Source organism: Nerophis ophidion, linkage group LG13, assembly GCF_033978795.1.
Source record: "Nerophis ophidion isolate RoL-2023_Sa linkage group LG13, RoL_Noph_v1.0, whole genome shotgun sequence".
NCBI lineage: Eukaryota > Metazoa > Chordata > Actinopteri > Syngnathiformes > Syngnathidae > Nerophis > Nerophis ophidion.
Genome location: NC_084623.1, coordinates 34622527 through 34644138, shown reverse-complemented (window position 1 = coordinate 34644138; position 21612 = coordinate 34622527). Strand labels below are relative to the sequence as shown.

Below are 21612 nucleotides of genomic sequence, written 5' to 3'. Positions count from 1 at the left end.
CTCTCTCCCTAGCATGAGAAGCGCCGGTGTGCACTCCGTGGATTCCTGGACAGCAGAGAGACACGCCATCAGCACCAGCGGTAGGTGTTCGTCCCAGTCACGCTGGTGGCGGGAGGTGACAAAGGCGAGCTGGTCTCCCAGGTTGCGGTGGAAACGCTCCACCAACCCATCACTCTGAGGGTGCAATGGGGTAGTGCGGGTTTTGTGGATACCCAGGCGCTCGCACAAGGCGGGAAACACCCGGGACTTAAAGTTTGTGCCCCGGTCACTGTGCAGAGACACCATAACGCCAAACCGACTTATCATGCCCCCCACCAGGGCATCAGCAATGGTCTCTGCCTCCTGGTTGGGAATGGCGTATGCCTCTGGCCATTTTGTAAAATAGTCAATGGCGGAAAGGACATAGCGGTTCCCCTTGTCCGACCGTGGGTAGGGCCCCGTAATGTCAATCCCCACCCTGTCCATGGGGCACCCCACTGGGAACTGTTGGAGCGGCGCCTGTGAGCGCCCAGTGGGGCCTTTGCGGGCAACGCAGGGGTCGCAGCGGCGGCAGAAATCATCCACATCTCTCTTCTGCCGACCCCAATAGAACCCCTGTCGCAGCCGCTTAAGTGTTTTGGCGACCCCGAAATGTCCAGACCCACCTTCCCCATGCACTGCCCTAAGCACCGCCCCTTGCAGTCCCTTTGGCACCACCACCTGCCACTGGTCTTCACCCGTGGCCGCGGCCTTAAATGCCCGCTGCAGCACGCCTTGGGACACCCGCAGTGAGTCAAACATGGCCCAAAGTCCCTTGGTAGCCTTGGAGAATGGTGCCACCGCCTCCCAAGGCGGGCGCTGCCCAGCCTCTACCCACTGCAAGACAGGATGGAGGTCTGTGTCACCCTCCTGTGTGTGCCTCCAATCAGTGTTCGTCACAGTCTGTAGTTCCCTGCAGGCAACGTTATCAGCCTGACTGACGGCCACACCCTCAGCGCCTTCCGCCCGCCGCTCTTGTTCCCGAGCTTCCCTGCGCTCGCAGTAACGACATCCGTCTGCTGCACACGGCCGGCGAGAGAGTGCGTCCGCGTTGGAGTGGCGAGCGACCGGCCGATGTTCTATTTTAAAGTCATATCCTTGTAGCTCTTCCAACTACCTGGCGACCTGCCCCTCCGGCTCCCGGAAAGTCATTAGCCACTGGAGGGCAGAGTGGTCAGTCCTAATCACAAAGGGGAGGCCACACAGGTAGTATTTAAAGTGTCTGATAGAGAGCACCACGGCCAGCAGTTCTCGGCGGGTGACGCAGTAATTACGCTCCGACTTTGTGAGTTTCTGACTGAAGTATGCCACAACCCTCTCCCCTTCCTGCCACGGCTGTGCAAGTACACCCCCTACCCCCACTCCGCTGGCATCAGTCTCCAGTAAGAAGGGCAGGGCGAGGTCAGGTGGGGCAAGTACCGGGGCCTCACACAGGGCCCGTTTCAACCCCCAGAATGCCTCCTGGCACCCTTTGGACCACACTAAGTCTTTGCCTCTTTCCAGCAAACGGTATAGGGGCGCGGCGATTGTAGCAAAACCCCGCACGTGCCTCCGGTAGTAAGAGGCAAGCCCAATGAAGCTCTTCAGCTGTCCTTAGTCTCGAGGGGCGGGCCAGTCTCTCACGGCCCGCACTTTCTCACCCATGGCGCCGATGCCATCGGCACCCAGCTCATGTCCCAAGAAGGTTACTTCTCGTCGCATGAAACTGCATTTCTCAGGGTGCAGTTTAAGGCCCGCTGCTCGAATCCTCTCCAGGACTCTCCTCAAGGACCCCAAAGCTGCTTCGAAAGAACGCCCGTGTACCAGGATGTCGTCCAGGTATACCAGGCACTCTTGGCGTGGAATACCAGCCAGTACTTTGTCCATAAGCCGGGCAAAAGTGGCGGGTGCATCCATCCATCCATCCATTTTCTACCGCTTATTCCCTTTCGGGGTCGCGGGGGGCGCTGGCGCCTATCTCAGCTACAATTGGGCGGAAGGCAGGGTACACCCTGGACAAGTCGCCACCTCATCGCAGGGCCAACACAGATAGACAGACAACATTCACACTCACATTCACACACTAGGGCCAATCTTTAGTGTTGCCAATCAACCTATCCCCAGGTGCATGTCTTTGGAAGTGGGAGGAAGCCGGAGTACCCGGAGGGAACCCACGCATTCACGGGGAGAACATGCAAACTCCACACAGAAAGATCCCGAGCCTGGATTTGAACCCAGGACTGCAGGACCTTCGTATTGTGAGGCAGACGCACTAACCCCTCTGCCACCGTGAAGCCCCGGCGGGTGCATTACAGAGCCCAAAACTAAGGACTTTGAATTCCCACAAGCCCCGGCCAGTACAGAAGGCGGATTTAGGGCGAGATTCGGGAGAAAGGGGTACTTGGTAATATCCGCTCTTAAGGTCCAGAGTGGTGAACCACGAAGAGCCGGAAACTAGATCCAGGGACTCATCAATACGGGGTAGGGGGTAAGAGTCCTTTGTGGTCACTTCGTTCAACCGTCTGTAATCTACACAGAATCGCCAATCATCAGCCTTCTTCTTCGCGACCATGACCACAGGTGCCGCCCAGGGGCTCTCAGACGGCTCAATAAAGTCAGCCCGCAGCAGATCATCCACGGCCTTGTCGCATACCTGCTGCCGAGCGAGGGGGATGCGGCGCGCGTGACACTTGATGGGCCGCGCCAAGCCAGTGTCTATAACATGCTCTGCCAAGTGGGTTCTTCCCACTTCATTCTCATTCGTTGCAAAGCTGCCCTGAAATTCCATCAGCAGCTGTTTCAGCTGTTCTTGTTGCTGTTTTTCCAGGTCTCCGTACTCCTCTCTCCACACCCCTTCTCCCACGACCGGGGGGCCCGGCGGTGGGCGAGGGGGTGTGGCCGGGGCTGCCCGGGGCTGGCATCCCCGGGTAGTAAACAGCTCGGTCTCCCCCCTCATTGGCTGAAGGGAGACAGGGTGAGGGCAGGAGTAGTAAGTTGGTGCGGTGTGAGGCAACCAGAATGCAGAGGCATGCGGTGAAACGGGAAGGGGCCCGGGAACTAGGGTACCCATGGCAACTGTTGGGCCCCCCGGGAAGTTAAGTGTACCCCTCCCCATGTCTAGCAGGCACCCAGTGACTTGGAGGAAGTCCAGCCCTAAGATGCAGCAGTCTTGCACGTCTGCCACCCAAACTAGATGGCGGACTTTTTTTCCCCCCACGCACAACCACAGGAACCCCTTCCCCACCATAGGAGCAAGCTGGCCAGTGACTGTGCGGAGCTGTACTGCTGTAGGCTCAAGTGGTGTACTGCTGGGCAGAACATCTGGTCTTACCAGCGTTACTGATGACCCTGTGTCCACCAGGCCCGCGGTAGGCACCCCCTGGACAGAGACAGCAACGTGGCAGGAGCCCCCTCCCTTGGGGCCCCCTCGAGTCCAGCCCACCGCCATTGGTGGCACACTGCTGTCGTCTGCTTCTGGGGGGGACGGAGCCCCTCCCCCCTGGCTGTGCCGCTGGGCTCCTCCGGTTGCCAGAAAGCGAGGGGTAGAAGAAGGGGAGTCGTCGTCTGCTTCTGGGGGGATGGAGCCCCTCCCCCCTGGCTGTGCTGACGGGCTCCCTCCCCTGCCTGACGAGCGTGTGCTGGCGAGTCAGGGTGCGTGGTGGCCGTAGGGGCCCGCATACCCCCGACTATGCGGGCCCGGCGCCGTTTCCCAGCTCACGACGAAAGTGTCCCGGTTGGCCACATCCCCAGCAGACCTGCATGGGGCGCGGGCCACGTTGATTTTGCAGAGTCACCGCCCTCAGTAGTTCGGTAATTTCTGTCGCCCAAGCCGTCGCCATGTCACCAGACGGGTGTGACGACACCGCCCTCACTGGATGGGGTTTCATTTCCAGTTCCCCAGCTGCAGCAGCACTTCCCAGCATCTCGCTCTCAACAGCAGCTTCCAGTGCCTCCTGCAGGGACCTCGGGTGCTGAAGCTGCACTTGCACGCGCAGGTCAGGAGGAGTAATGGCTCCAACAAACAGATCAGTTGCGAGTTCGTTTCGTGCCTCAGCAGGCAGGTGACCATATGCACGGCGCACCCGGCCCTCAATGTCATTAGCGAGCCCCCGGAGTGGCTCGCCAGGCTCCCTGCACCTCCCTCTCAGTTCAGTTTTTAGAAGTGCTGGCTGAGACCATCTCCCAAACCTCCTCTTGAGCGCCCCCACCAGGGCTGCGTAGCATCGCTGCTGTTCGGGATCCAGCAGCAGGAGGCACGAAAGAGCCTCTCCCTCTAGACACAAAGCCAATTGCAACGCTTTGTCCTTTGGTTCCCACCTTCTAGCGTCTGCCAACAGTTCAAATTGAGCGTGGAACGCCTCCCAATCCGATCCACCGGCAAATTTTGGCGTCTTCACTGATGCAGCAGACGGTGGGGGGGCCGCACCGTGTGGGGAAGTTGCTGGCGGCGGCGGCGGCAACTTTACATCTTCACGGGTCGACGAGCCGCTAGTCTGCGAGCAGTAGCGTGGCTGTTCGACAGTCACCCGCTCCAAAACAGCGTCATCCCGCTCCACTTTATACTTCATTTCACCGGAGCTAAACATGATAAACGGCTAGCGGTCCTAGCTAACTCACAGACTGAAGCTAACTGGCTAATGCATCCTTACCGCGACAAAGTCTCCTTCGAACTCGCCGTTCCACTTCTGACACCAGTGTAATAATCCCAGGAATGCAGGCTCATACAAATTCTCCGTTTTATCGTATCTTTATAGCACAAGATGCAAAACAACCATACAACAGCACTCATGTGTCTTTCCAGCCGACTTCCCGGGCAACTCGAACACACACACCCTCTATCAACAACGTCACTTCCCTATATCTTCCCGGAAGTCCCGCCCCCCGGCCAAAGCCATTCGCTAACACCCCGTAGCAGCCGCTACAATATATAAGTTGATTTTAAACCAAAATGGATACATGGATGATACAGCAGAGGATTGGGAGAATGTCATGTGGTCAGATGAAACCAAAATAGAACTTTTTGGTACAAAATCAACTTGTCGTGTTTGGAGGAAGAAGAATACTGAGTTGCATCCCAAGAACACCACACCTACTGTGAAGCATGGGGGTGGAAACATCATGCTTTGGGGCTGTTTTTCTGCTAAGGGGACAGGACGATTGATCCGTGTTAAGGAAAGAATGAATGGGGACATGTATCGTGAGATTTTGAACCAATACCTCCTTCCATCAGTGAGAACTTTGACTGGTTGACCAAATACTTATTTTCCACCATAATTTACAAATAAATTCTTTAAAATTCCTACAATGTGAATTCCTGGATTTTTTTTCACATTCTGTCTCTCACATTTGAAGTGTACCTATGATGAAAATTACAGACCTCTGTCATCATTTTAAGTGGGAGAACTTGCACAATCGGTGGCTGACTAAATACTTGTTTGCCCCACTGTATGTATATATATATATATATATATATATATATATATATATATATATATATATATATATATATATATATATATATATATAGTACAGGCCAAAAGCTTGGACGTACTTTCTCCTCATTTCGTGTGTTTTCTTTATTTTCATGACTATTTACATTGTATATTTTCACTGAAGGCATCACAACTATTAATAAACACGTGTTTTGATGCCTTCAGTGACAATCTACAATGTAAATAGTCATGAAAATAAAGAAAATGCATTGAATGAGAATGTGTCCAAAATTTTGGCCTGTACTGTATAAATATGTATATTTTAGGGCTGTCAATGTTAACGCATGTGATTAATCAAAATAAATGATCGTGTTTTAAAAAGGAATGAACATCATGAGTGCGTGCGAATGCAGCTGAGATAGGCTCCAGCACCCTCCGTGACCCCGAAAGGAACAAGCAGTAGAAAAATGGATGGATGGATATTACATTGTCGATTACTAACTGCACCTTGTTTGCAAGATTAGTGCAAAATGCAAAGACTTTCAAAATGTGCACTTAAATTTTATGATATTTATTTTTACCAAGTTTTGAACAAATCAATGACTTGCAGTTCAGTAAAAGATTATATTCATATTCCTCCCTTCATTCATCCATCCATCCATTTCCTACCGCTTGTCCCTTTTTTGGGGTTGCCACCTCATCGCAAGGCCAACACAGACTGACAGACAACATTCACGCTCACATTCACACCCTAGGGCCAATTTAGTGTTGCCAATTAACATATCCCAAGGTGCATGTTTTTGGAGGTGGGAGAAAGCCATAACAAAAAAACAGGAATAAGGATTGTGTAGTAATTAAACGGAAAACATTGTTGTGATCACGCAGCATCAATCATATACTGACACTATACTGTGTATATATATATACACATATATATTCCTATTCATGTATATATATATGTGTATTTTTTTTATAAATCTTTCTTTTTTCAATATTTAAAATACATTTTATTTCCTCCATTATTGGTTGTGGTAACAGTAGTAGTATTTATTTTTTCGGGCCCTCTCGGAGCCTCCTTTCCCCAAAGGAGTTGGGGTCTCGGGCTGCTGCAGCCGGGCTGCATGTCTAGGGTCCCTGGGTCCGGTCGCCTATCCCTTCCGGATGCCCATTTTGGTGGGGGCCTGCTGGGTCAAGTTCCCGTGAGCACCTCTGGGCATCGCATGGTGTTCTAATGGTAGTGGTCTTGTGTGTCGGCATGTTTATGATTTCCTCCTGTCGTAAATTTAGTTTCTTTCTTTCCACAGGGGGTAACTCATTAGTTGCTGGATGTTCCGTCTCAATCGTTGGGGTCCCTGCAAGTGGGACGAGTGTTCCCATGGCCCCATACTGTGCGGTCCTGCTGCGGCCGACTTGAGTGGGGGGGAATGGGGGAGGCCTTGCTGTGTTCTGCTGTTGGGGGTTGGGCTTGTGGGGCCCAGTTGCCTGTAAGGCGGGGCAGTGTTCCCTGCGGGGAGTCTCTTTGCCCCTCGGGACAAGGCGTTCCTCTTTCTGCACACGTAGGATGGTTTCTGGTCGGCTTGAGGGCTGGTTATCTCCTGCTTCTGGGGTTGGTTGTCTTCTGCCGGGCGGGTCTGTCTACGGCAGGCCTAGGCAATTATTTTGACTCGGGGCCCACATTTAGAGAAAAAAATGTGTCTGGGGGCCGGTATATCTATTTTTATGAACACTAATACAAAACCTCATAATAATGTCTGATTGAATTCTAAAAATGTTATAACTGACTTCCTTAATAAACGTAATAGAATTTTAAATTTTTCTATGAAGAATAAAACACTGAATATTGACAAAATATGAACGTCACACCCCCTTTCGATTGACATATTTTACAATCAAGTGAAACACAACAAAAATGCAACAAACAGTGAAATATGAATCCACCTACAATGTGATATATCTGATATATCACTAAGCTTTAGAATTTTGTCGTGAAAAATCTCCTTCCGCGTCTGTGGAAACGTTTCCCACCCACACTGTTTGGTGCCTCGTCTGAGCTGCTGTGACGTAGAGTGTTACCATAGTAACTAATTCGATGACCATAGTAACTAATTAAATTACCATAGTAACTGGTATTTCATCCATAAGCGCAGATTCCAACCAGTGAAACACTTTGTATAGTTGAAGACCTACGGTCATTATAGAACATGACTGCACATCATAATGGTAGCTACACTTTGCATCTTAAACATCTACAAAAATTATATGGTAATGTCCGGCGGGCCAGATTGAAAAGCGGCCCCCGGGCCTTAATTTTTCCAGGACTGGTCTACGGCCTGTCACTGGCCTGCCTAACGGCACGGTGGGTCTGGATGGTCTTCTCGCTGCCCTTATTCCTTGGCAACCGCACCTGCTGTTTTTAGGTTGGGCTCTCTGGGTGGCTTTGGCCGTACTTGGGCTCCCGCACATACTGGGAGACCAATATATTGTATATACATACACTCACACTTACAGTAAATACATACGCACATACACACAATTATTCATACATATATACATACGGGCACACATAGGTACATACGCTTGCACAAACAAACACAAATACAGTAGATACAGTGGGGCAAAAAAGTATTTAGTCAGCCACCGATTTTGCAAGTTCTCCCACTTAAAATGATGACAGAGGTCTGTAATTTTCATCATAGGTACACTTCAACTGTGAGAGACAGATTGTGAAAAAAACATCCAGGAATTCACATTGTAGGAATTTTAAAGAATTTATTTGTAAATTAATGTGGAAAATAAGTATTTTGTCAACCATTCGAAGCTCTCACTGATGGAAGGAGGTTTTGGCTCAAAATCTCACGATACATGGCCCCATTCATTCTTTCCTTAACACGGATCAATCGTCCTGTCCCCTGAGCAGAAAAACAGCCCCAAAGCATGATGTTTCCACCCCCATGCTTCACAGTAGTTATGGTGTTCTTGGGATACAACTCAGTATTTTTCTTCCTCCAAACACGACAAGTTGAGTTTGTACCAAAACGTTCTATTTTGGTTTCATCTGACCACATGACATTCTCCCAATCCTCTGCTGTATCATCCATGTATCCATTTTGGTATAAACTTAACTCGTCGTGTTTGGAGGAAGAAGAATACTAAGTTGCATCCCAAGAACACCATACCTACTGTGAAGCATGGGGGTGAAAACATCATGCTTTGGGGCTGTTTTTCTGCTAAGGGGACAGGACTATTGATCCGTAATAAGGAAAGAATGAATGGGGCCATGTATCGTGAGATTTTGAGCCAAAACCTCCTTCCATCAGTGGGAGCTTTGAATGGTTGACCAAATACTTATTTTCCACCATAATTTACAAATAAATTCTCTAAAATTCCTATGTAACGGCCTTCCTGCCGTACTCGTGTGGGTTACGGAGACACATGACACACGACGCATCATAGCAGCATTGATTTATTATTTCAACAAATGTCTTTTCTCTTGGCCCTTTGGTCGCGTCACTTTTCAGTGGGCTCCTTCGGCTCGTCTGCTGCCGCTGCACGCCTTTCGGCGTCCGGGGCTTGCGTCCGCTGCGGGGGTGCGTCATCGCTCTTGTGGTTTGCTTTGTCGTGCTTCCGGTCTGCTGGCCGATGGTTCCTCCTCCGTGCAGCTCCTCCTGGTCGCTCCTCCCTCACCCTTTTTATATTCTGCCAGCAGATAGACAGATCGTGAGCCGGTGTGTCGTATACGCACCTGCATTAGATTGCCGCTGCAGCGTCGCTCCGCGTGTGTCACGCCTCCTCTTGCCGCCGCATGCCCCGCCTCCCGGCCTCCAGGTGGGCCCGCGCTGCTGCTTTCCGCCCGCTGTCGGCCCGTCGGCGGTGTCTCTCCACATCCTGCAATGTGAATTCCTGAATTTTTTTTTCACATTCTGTCTCTCACAGTTGAAGTGTAGCTATGATGAAAATTACAGACCTCTGTCATCATTTTAAGTGGGAGAACTTGCACAATCGGTGGCTGACTAAATACTTTTTTGCCCCACTGTACATCCACACGGACATTCACTGTACAAACATACATATACACATACTGTACATATATAAGCACACATGCATACATACACACAGTTTTATCAGACACATATGAGTGTTGTGCCCCCCAGTGGAAACTGGGTAAAACCCGGCACACTGACAAACCTTAATCTATTCATACTATAACAATCTATAAGGTTAATAAAGGCCGCTTTTCCTTCTTCCCCCCATTTGTCTGCTTTATTTTAAAATTCAAGTTTTCATTACATATATGTATTGTTGCATTTGAAACAACTGTATGGTTATTATTAAAGTGTTATTTCTATTGGTATTTATGTTCATTGTCATTCCTGGGTTAAAAATATCTCATTCACTAACTGTTCGTTGCTATCATTTTTCATCGAATATGGTATTTTCTGATGTTGTTGTTGTATTGTTTTTGTTGTTGTTGTCTGTCTGTCTTATGCCCCTCTTGTCCCTGGTTCAATCCCCGCCTAGTACCACCCTCGTCGCGTCCGTTGTGTCCTGAGCAAGACACTTCACCCTTGCTCCTGATGGGTGCTGGTTAGCGCCTTGCATGGCAGCTCCCTCCATCAGTGTGTGAATGGGTAAATGTGGAAGTAGTGTCAAAGCGGTTTGAGTACCTTGAAGGTAGAAAAGCGCTATACAAGTACAACCCATTTATCATTTAACTTTAGCATTTGATGCGAGCAACACGTGAAAAAGAGGTTGGGAAAGGTGGAAATAAATACTGATAAAGTTGAGGAATGCTTATCAAACACTTATTTAGAACATCTCACAGGTGTGCAGTCTAATTGGATATAAAAACAGCTTCCCAAAAGATGCTCAGTCTTTCACAAGAAAGGATGGGGCAAGGTACACAACTTTGTCCGCAACTGCGTGAGCAAATTGTCAATTAGTTTAGGAACAACGTTTCTCAAAGTGCAATTGCAAGAAATTTAGGGATTTCGACATCTACGGTCCATAATATCATCAAAAGGTTCAGAGAATCTGGAGAAATCACTCCACTTAAGCAGCATGGCCGGAAACCAACATTGAATGATCGTGACCTTAGATCCCTCAGACGGCACTGTATCAAAAATAGACATCAATCTCTAAAGGATATCACCATATGGGCTCAGGAACACTTCAGAAAACCACTGTCACTAAATACATTTCGTCGATACATCTGTAAGTGCAAGTTAAAGCTCTACTATGCAAAACGAAAACCATTTATCAAAAACATCCAGAAACGCCGCCGGCTTCTCAGGGCCCGAGATCATCTAAGATGGACTGATGCAAAGTGCAAAAGTGTTCTGTGGTCTGACGAGTCCACATTTCAAATTGTTTTTGGAAATATTCGACATCGTGTCATCCGGACCAAAGGGGAAGCGAACCATCCAGACTGTTATTGACGCAAAGTTCAAAAGCCAGCATCTGTGATGGTATGGGGGTGCATTAGTGCCCAAGGCATGGGTAACTTACACATCTGTGAAGGCTCCATTAATGATGAAGGGTATATACAGGTTTTGGAACAACATATGCTGCCATCTAAGCACCGTCTTTTTCATGGATGCCCCTGCTTATTTCGGCAAGACAATGCCAAGCCACATTCAGCACGTGTTACAACAGCGTGGCTTCATAAAAAAAGAGTGCGGGTACTTTCCTGGTCCGCCTGCAGTCCAGACCTGTCTCCCATCAAAAATGTGTGACGCATTATGAAGCGTAAAATACGACAGCGGAGACCCCGTACTGTTGAACGACTGAAGCTCTACATAAAGCAAGAATGGGAAAGAATTCCACTTTCGAAGCTTCAACAATTAGTTTCCTCAGTTCCCAAACGTTTATTGAGCGTTGTTAAAAGAAAAGGTGATGTAACACAGTGGCAAACATGCCCTTTCCAAACTACTTTGGCACGTGTTGCAGACATGAAATTCTAAGTTAATTATTATTTGCAAAAAAATAAAAAATAAAGTTTATGAGTTTGAACATCAAATATCTTGTCTTTGTAGTGCATTCATTTGAATATGGCTTGAAAAGGATTTGCAAATCATTGTATTCCGTTTATATTTACATCTAACACAATTTCCCAACTCATATGGAAACGAGGTTTGTAGTCGATACTACTATAATTACGTTGATATTTTTTAGCATCACAAAATCTTTATTCGTTTTTTAAAATGTATATTATGTTTATAAACTCAGGAAATATGTCCCTGGACACATGAGGACTTTGAATATGACCAATGTATGATCCTGTAACAACTTGGTATCAGATCGATACCTAAATTTGTGGTATCATCCAAAACTAATGTAAAGTATCCAAACAACACAAAAATAAGTGGTTACTACATTTTAACAGAAGTGTAGATAGTACGTATTAAAAGAGAAAGTAGGCAGATATTTACAGTAAATGAACAAGTAGATTAATTATTCATTTTCTACCACTTGTCCTTAATAATTTTGACAAAATAATGGAATGATAAATGACACGATATCATACTTGCCTACCCTACCGGATTTTCCGGGAGACTCCCGAAATTCAGGCGGAGCTGGAGGCCACGCCCCCTCTAGCTCCATGAGAACCTGACTCAGCAATGTTGTGACCCTCTTAAACAGGGCAATACTACCATCTACTCTACATAGAATAGAATAGAATGTAAATAAATTCTACATATATTCTACATTTAAGTGCAGTCAAGGAACATGCATTAGTGAGTCTGTTCTGAAACCCACAGTAAAGAAACGTAACTTCATCACGTCACCTGGTTATTGACTCCAACCCAATATATTACACCGTCGACGAGCAAAATTAAGAAAAAAGGCTTGCAAGTTCCAGAACGATTAGAAACAAGAATTTCAGTTTATCCAGGAGAGTTCGAAAGGGTAGGGGTATGTTGTGTCTAAATTTTGTAGAACAGACTTCTCCATTGAACACGGCGGCCGAACGGATATACTCAGCCATGAACGGTCAGCGAAGCACAAAGCGTCCGCAGAGCAGCATTGTTCACAACCCAGCATTATGGGCCACCTCGCAAAATGGAGACCCGATGGTGTAACTTATGCTGTGACAAAGATGGCTATGCTGATAGCTGGAAGCAACATCCAGTTCTCATTTGCAGATGTCTACAACAAATCCGTGAAGGATGTTCCCGGATTCGGAGATTGCTCGCCAATACGCAAATGGCAGAACAAAGGTTACTCAAATAGTGAAAGGTAAGTGTTGTTGGTTTTTTTTAGTAACCAGCAAGCACAGTACAGTTAGTAGAACAACTGTGTTTTTATTACTGTGTATTTGACAGGTGCCGTCAGAATTTCAACTATTTCTTTTATTTATATATATAATAAAATAAATATATATAGCTAGAATTCACTGAAAGTCAAGTATTTCATACATATATGTATATTATATATTTATATATATATTTATACATATATATATGTATGTATATATATATATATACATATATATATATATATATACATATATATATATATATATATATAATACATATACTGTATATATATGAATGAAATACTCGAGTTGGTGTATTATACTCCTCCCCTCTTAACCACGCCCCCCGCCTCAACCACACCTCCGCCCCCCCCCCCCCCCCCCCACACACCTCTCTAAATCGGAGGTCTCAAAGTTGGCAAGTATGCACGATATGTTACTGCATATGTCAGCAGACAAATTAGGAGCCTTTGTTTGCTTACTCACTACTAAAAGACAAGTTGTCTTGTATGTTCAATATTTTATTTAACAAGAAACATATGTTTATGTACCCTAAGATTTTTTGTTAAAATAAAGCCAATAATGCCATTTTGTTGTGGTCCCCTTTATTTAGAAAAGTATCAAAGTATCGAAAAGTACCAAAAAGTATTGAAATACATTTTGGTACCGATACCGGTACCAAAATGTATTTCAATACTTTAAAATATTGGTATCGGGACAAAACTACTATGTATAAAAAACTGGGGTAACATTTTGAAGGATATTTACCTGGACAAGCACATTATATGAAAAGTGGTCCGTCAGAACATTTAATGACAATTCTGTTTTACTTTGTGCATTTTTGCATTTGCACATTAGGCGTTTAAAAAAAGTATCAATCAATGATGTGTCACTGAATCCATATGAAAGAATACTGATCTTAAACCTATTAATATACAGTGAGGTCCATAAATATTGGTCTCAATAATCAATGTGAAAATAAATACATAACAAAGAAGAGTGCCTATGGCCACTTGAATAATCAACATATGTGCCATGGGGGCGTGACGGACTCACCTCGCCTCTCTCTCCCTCTTTGGCCCCTCCCCCTCTCTTTCTCATATCCAGACAGGCTTTAGGCTGCAGTCCCGGCAGTAAGTGGCGCACAGCACCCAGGTTCTTTTGGGCTGACCTCCGTAGGGAAGCGTATCATCCACTCGGACTTCTACTGGAGAGCTCAGTCTTCTTCCCTCGATTGGCTCGGGCACTTTTAATTTCCCACCGGGTATTTTAATTTACTCTCCACAGGTAAGCTCAGACAAGTTCCCGCTGATACTGTACATGTCAACGCCATTATCGATGATTTCGATACTACCGGTACTTTTCATTGCATGACATTATTACGCAATAGTAAATGTGTTCATCATTAATTTATTCAGAAGAAAGCACGGTAATAATATTTTCATCAACAGACTTATTTTTGAACGACAATACAGTAAAGGCTATACAACAATATGTAACACTACCAACTGTACAATTGTTTGGGCAAAATAAAGTAACAAAAAAGGGCAAAACAAGCCAACGACTATTGGCTTACAGTATGGGGTGTCGAATGTAAAAGTTCATCACACTTTTTAGCAGATATATTTCTCACATTTACCTCACTTTTCTCACATTAAACTCACTTTTCTCACAGTTGACACATTTTTATCACCATCCATCCATCCATTTCCTACCGCTTATTCCCTTCGGGGTCGCGGTGGGCGCTGGACAAGTCGCCACCTCATTGCAGGGCCAACACATTCTCACATTTTTATCACATTTAAGTTTAAAATAAATGTTGACTCGTAAGTGTTGTATGAAAATATTAAATTTAAATCTAAATCTTACATCTAAATTGAAATGATAAATCTAAACCTATATGTTAGATTTAAATCTAAATCTATCCATCCATTTTCTAACACTTATTCCCTTTGGGATCACGGGGGGCGCTGGCGCCTATCTCAGCTACAATCAGGCGGAAGGCGGGGTACACCCTGGACAAGTCGCCATCTCATGGCAGGGCCAACACAGATAGACAGACAACATTCACACTCAAATTCACACACTAGGGCCAATTTAGTGTTGCCAATCAACTTATCTCCAGGTGCATGTTTTTGGAGGTGGGAGGAAGCCAGAGTATCCGGAGGGAACCCACCCAAATGTTGAATCTAAAACTATATGTTAAGTTGGAAGCTATATGTTAAATCTAAATGTTGAATCTAAATCTAAATGTTGAACCTAAATGTTAAATCCAAACCTTCTCACATTTAACTCACTTTTCCCACATTTGACACATTTTTATCACATTTAACTTTAAATTAAATGTTGACTCCAAGTGTTATATCAAAATGTTAAATTTAAATCTGAATATTGAAGTATATTTATATAGCGCTTTTCTCTATTGACTCAAAGCGCGTCACATAGTGAAACTACTGGGAGCAGGTGGGTAAAGTGTCTTGCCCAAGGACACAGCGGCAGTAACTAGGATGACGGAAGCGGGGATCGAACCTGGAACCCTCAAGTTGCTGGCACGGTCGCTCTACCAATCGAGCTATACCACCCCAAATGTCACATCTAAATCTAAATGTTAATTCTAAACCTAGATGTTAGATTTACATCTAAATGTTAAATCTAAATGTGAAATCTAAACTTATATGTTCAATTTAAATCTAAATGTTAAATTTCAAACTAAATGTTAAATCCAAACCTGTATGTTGAATCTAAATCTAAATGTTACATCCAAACCTGTATGTTAGATCTAAATCTATATGTTAAATCTAAATGTTGAATTTAAATCTAAATGTTTAATCAAAATCCTAAATGTATATCTTAAATATAAAATCTGCTAAAAACGTGTCACTACATTTTTACATTCAACACCCCATATTGGCTCTAATTCAAATAATTTGGCTGGTTGCCCACAAAGTTTTCATTTGTCTAAGAACTTTATCCCGGAGTTATTGCAAATTGGTTCACCATAATTATATTTGTAGTAGTTTATTATTAATTTGATTTTAAAAACGAACACAATTACCTCATCTGCATCACAGAATGATTTAAAATCCCTTAAAACATCTGTGACAATGTATTTCAGGCATTTCTCCACATAGTACTTGCTATTCAAAAGGCAAATTCAGCACAATAATGACACGAGACCAATCCCCTGAGTTCAGTGGAGAGAGATGTTAACATTTTTACAGCAAATTAAATATAATAAAAACACTGAAGCACTCATGTTGTATATATTAACTTGGAACAGTGTAAACAATTCCTTGCATTGATATTTTGACCTCCTAAAGGCCATTATTTTTTAGAACAGGGCTATTTTTTCTGAAATGAATAAGTCTGAAAAAAGAATAGAATGCCGGTTCTCAAATTAAAAATTATAGTCTTTATCTTTCTGAAACTGTGGCCCTTAGAACAATTTTGTTGAATAGCCTGTTGTACTGTTAACAACGTGCATGCGCAAATGAGCAGTTGATCCGGTAGGAACAGGCAGCAGAAGCAAACAAGTCAATATGGAAAAAGCTAAAAAGCATATTGGCCCTCTCGATGGGGAATTTGTGTACAAACAAAAAAATTACAAAACAGTTGACTGACATAAGGTATTATGCACACTTGCAGGAAAAGTATGATTGTACAGACAGTTTTTTTGGGACATGAAGCGATGTTAAAGGCGTTTATCAAACGTTAAGTTGGTTTTCAACCAGGATGTCTCTGCACATTGCTGCATTCATCTTAGTCTAGTCAGGGAAGTGACCAAGAACTCAATGGTCACTCAGTCAGAGCTGCAGCATTCCTCTGTTGGAAAGAGGAGAACCTTCCAGAAGGACAACATTCTCTGCAGCAATCCACCAATCACACCTTTATGGTAGGGCAGCCGGACAGAAGCCATTTCTTAGTCAAAGGTTTACCAACATGCACTTGAAAGGCTCTCAAACCAAAACAAAATGTACTGGTCTGATGAGACAAAGATTAAACTCTGAATGCCAGGTTTCATGTTTAGAGGAAACCACGCACCGCTCATCACCAGGCCAATACCATCTCTACAGTGAAGCATGGTGGGGGCAGCATGATGCTGCTGGGATGGTTTTCGGCGGCATGATAGAGGGAAAGATGAATGTACAGAGACATCCTGGAGGAAAACCAACACTTCCCATCCAACCTGATGAAGCTTTTGAGGTGCTGCAAAGAGGAATGATGAAGAGAAAAGATAAGTGTGCCAAGCTTTTGGCATAGTACTCAAAAAGACGTGAAGCTGTAATTCAACAAAAATATTCAGCAAATGCTGTGAATACTTATGTACGTGTGATTTAAAAAAAAAAAAAAAAAGTAAAATTAAATAATTAAATTTTTCACATTGTCATTATGGGCTATGGTGTATAGAATTTTGAGGACAAACAAGAATTAATTCCATTTTGGAATAAGGCTGTAACATAAAAAATTGGACTGCATTCGGGCGGTAGGCGGGGTACACCCTGGACAAGTCGCCCCCCTCGAAAGGAACAAGCAGTAGAAAATGGATGGATGGATAATAGAATGTGTAAAAAGTGAAGCGCTGGGATTACTTTCGGGATCCACTGTAAACATGCGCATGACAGCCCAAAATTGTGTTACACCCGTAAATCTCCGAATCTATTGGTAAAAACTGATCATTAAGCCAAATTGTTGATTTTTATTTTTTTGCTCCGTGTTTCTTGCATTATTGTCAATCACTTTGTTTCAGCTATAGCCGATGTACAGGCTTTATAAATAACGATTGAATTTAATTGACTCCTGAAGCAAGGGAGGTTTCACGGGGTGCAAGTTGATCTGCAAAGCAATACGCCAAGCTGCATTATTCTCCCCTGGAAAAACAATGATTTAAATGAACAGAAATGCCTAATTTCCCTGATTAAATATAGTTAAACGTCCCCCCTGAAACTAAACCTGTAGCCATACACACTCCATAGCTCCCCACTGCAGCCTCTGGCGACTGCTGATAAGCGTTGAGTCCCAGTGCTCCTGCAGCAAGTTTTTGAAAGTATTTTACAATAAGTTCATTCATGGAGAGCTTCCAAACTAACCGGCTAGATATGAGATAAAAGTGTAGAGCTTATATTTGGTCTCAAGTCAAAGTCCCAAACTGCATTTTAAAAGAGAGATGATTGTGTTTAGCCTTTTTAAAGTGATTTACCAGCCCCAGAAACATAACTTTATTTCCCACAGCTGTTTGCACAGAAAATGTTCTTGAAAATCCATATAACTTACTCATGGCGTAACAGCAAGCAGACTCACTCCTCATCCTAAATGACTCACTGAAGGGAAGGGAAGCAATATAGTTTTAAATATTATTTAGACACTTAAAGTCTGGTTTATTTGACTAATGTGAGCAGGAATTGGTGGGAATGTTGGTATTTCTGTGTGTGGACTTTCAGGAATGAATGCATATTCACTCCTAAATACTTTTCCAATGTTTATTTCTATGGGCGCTTGAATAACCAACACGTGTGTGCCTGCTGGTGCATGACGGACTCACCTCGCCTCTCTCTCCCTCTTTTGTCCTTCCCTCTCCTCCTCATCCTCAGACTTGGGAGGCTGTAGGCTCTGCAGCGGCGGCAGTAAGTGGTGGACATCCCAACGTGTGTGCCGATTTCTGGAAAGAAGCGCGTCATCTACTTGGACTTCCACTTGACAGAGCAGTCATTTGCAGCGTCCTTCCCTCCGAGTGTTTGGATTTACTCTCCACAGGTAAGCTTCTTTGGACAAGTTTTAACCATTTTTGTGCTCACCAACAGAGCACCGTTCTGTCAGCGATGCTGACAGGTGGTCTTTGGACAAATGCAGTGTTTATATTAGAATACCTCAATTGGAAATCTAGATAGAACAATACCATACAATCACTAAACATTACTCATCCCTGTCACACACCTGGTTGTAGGAAGCCTTTTGTTTGACAATGACGGATATAGTAACTGAGGGACAATGCAAAACCAACTTTTCTTACCTATTAGCACCTGTTTTTGTGTAGTTGGGATCTTCATAAGTCCTGTAAATATGAACTCAAACCATGAAGGCATGGCAAACATATTTATAAAACAATCTCACCTTCCTTTGTACTTACTCCATACTCCATAGAAGCCGTTGGGAGTTTGCCCATTTATTTAAAATTTTGTATTTACCATTCCAACAAAATAATACACAATATTAAAATAATAATGAAATCCCAATTCCTGGCCCGGCAATATTTAGAATAGCAATCAACAGAGTAATTGAGAGGACACACAAACATAACACAAAACAATCCAAAAGTAGTCAAAACAAAAATGAATAATATCAACAGCAGTATCAATGTTATTGATAATTCTAACATAACAGTGATTAAAAATCCCTCATTTACATTATGATCACAGCCATTTATGAAAAGTAAAATAAAAACATTTAAAAAATGAACAATAGTTTTACAGTGGCTTACATTTGCATCGCATCTCATAAGCTTGATAACATTGTGTCCAATATTTTTCACAAAGATTAAATAAGTCATATTTTAGGTTCATTTAATAGTTAATAGTTTTTAAAAATGTTCCCAGAGATGACGTCAACGGAGATCTCCATATATGGTAGAGATTTACCGGGAAAGCTTTGCGCAAGTTCGCCATCGTTAACCGACGCTGGAATTAATAAGTTCCTTATTTTTCTCTAGCCTCTTGTTGGGGGGCAGACTGGCTCGTACATGAACATGCATCCTTCGTTGTTGCCATTTATAATACAAAGTAACGTATAGTTTCTACTTATATCTGTCAGTGAACTCGATATGGAAATGTTAAAATCTACAACATGGAAGGCAAAGAGAAGCCGCAGCCAAAGAGAAGAAGAGACGGTCAGAAAACAGCTTTAAGGTGTTCTGTTAAACATAATCAATGCAAAATGTTGGCCAAAGAACCACGAGGAAGTGTTTTGAATATAGGAACAAAAATCATAAATTGACCCCCTTGAAAGAAGTTTTTAATCAAAAGACATGAAAAGTTCTCATGGGCTCACTCACACAAGGTAATTCGTACCAAGCTCGGACATGATTGACACAATAAAATGTGGTTTGACAAGTGGTAGCACTCTACGCCAAGTTTAAACCATCAACAAAGTAAAGTAATACAGCCTTTTATCGTGAAGTAGTGTTTTGTCTACACTTCCCTTATCCACACAAACATGCAAGCCGACTGTAATGCACTTGCTGCTCGACAGTTAGGATTCGGAGGCATGGGCTCAGAAAGTGTGTGTGCGTGCGTTCGTGCGTGCGTGCGTGCCTGCGTGTGTGCGTGTGAGCGTGCGTGCGTGTGTGCGTGCGTGTGTGTGTGTGTGTGTGTGTGTGTGTTGGAGGGTGAACAATTACTGACAAACACACGCACAAATGCAGATGCGGAGCATAGTTAACTGTATTGCAATCGCTCTTCCACAGTTACTTTTCAAAACTTTCATAAAATAAAACAGAGGTTGCTAAAGTGGGTTACGCCTACTTTTTGTCAGGGGGTACGTCAAATAAAAATGTAAAACAGCATTACTATTAGGGTTTACTACTAGAGTGCACGTGATGGCGTTAGTGTGTGGGTGCTGTGATCTTTGTGGCAGCAAAGAGCGGAGTTATTTTTTTTCTAATGTTGATTAATGCACTCTAGGGATGCATCGTTATGAAAATGTCATATCACGATTACTGTGATTACTGTTATTAATATCACGGTAATGTAGAACAATTTACAAAAAGTACCTATATGTACACACACTGAAATCTGTTGACCAAGGTAATTTTTTTAAATACCATATTTTATAAGGCGCATTTAAATGTATATATTTTTTTTTAAAACTCGACAGTGCGCCTTATAGCCCGGTGGGCCTAATATAAGGAATACGTTTGGATGAGCTTGCCCACCTCGAAGCTATTTTATTTGGTACATGGTGTAATGATAAGTGTGACCAGTAAGTGTCAGTCACACATAAGAGATAAGTGCAGGCTGTAATATACTGCATCGTTATGAAAATGTCATATCACAATTACTGTGATTACTGTTATTATTATCACGGTAATGTTGAAAACTTTACAAAAAGTTCTTATACATGCACACACTGAAATCCTTTGACCAAGTTATTTTTTATAAGTGCAGGCTGCAATATACTAGCAGTCATACACAGAGGTAAGTGTAGACTGCAATATGACTCAAGTAAACAAAACTAACATTTTATTTGTTCCCTTGAAAATATAGAACATTAGACACAGTGATAAAAAAAATCTATCAAAATGTTTTAGTACGACTTTGGTAAAGTACAAAGCCGCACCGTTTGATGTGCTTCAACATACGAGTATTATTATGGTGTGTGTTTAAGGTAAGTGTCATAATCCGTGGCCGGATCATGTTTTGTTTAGTTATGTTCTGTTAGTTTTGGACTCCCTTAATTCCTGTTTTGTGCACTTCTGGATTTGTTTTGGTTACCATGAGTACTAATTGGTTTCACCTGCCTCTGATTAGTTTTCTGCATGTTCACCTGCTTCCGAGCACTCATCAGAGAACTATTTATTCACGTTGCTCGCCACACTCGGTCTGGCTTCATTGTTTGCAAATGCGACAGTTGCGTTGTTTTCTTGGGTGATGATTCCTGTGCTAAATTTTGGTTATTTAGCTTCTCGTGCGAACGGCCTCGCTTTCCTTCTGTTTGGTTCCTGTCCATTTGTAATGTGTAGGATTTATAACAATAAATAATTTTCCCACCTTCACGCTTTCGCCCGGAGTTGTCTGTTCTGCATCGCGGGAGAACGACCCCGCAGCAAGCTGCAAGCCCGCTGTGACAGTAAGACATATCTGGCGTTTTGTTTGGGAATATTATGCAAAAGCAACTTTTCTTACCTTCTGGTACCTGCTGATCTGTATTTGGGATCTG

General features: G+C 43.8%; 1 protein-coding gene across 1 annotated transcript in view; it reads left to right on the top strand.

The window, feature by feature from the left end:
- The first annotated feature begins 13807 nt into the window (after window positions 1–13807).
- LOC133564483 (endothelin-converting enzyme-like 1) overlaps window positions 13808–21612 on the top strand; it is a 203421-nt gene continuing 195616 nt past the window's right edge. Inside the window, exons 1-2 of the mRNA XM_061918832.1 lie at window positions 13808–13971; window positions 18273–18435. The gene's annotated coding sequence lies outside the window, so the exon portion shown is untranslated. The remainder of the gene's footprint in view (window positions 13972–18272; window positions 18436–21612) is intronic.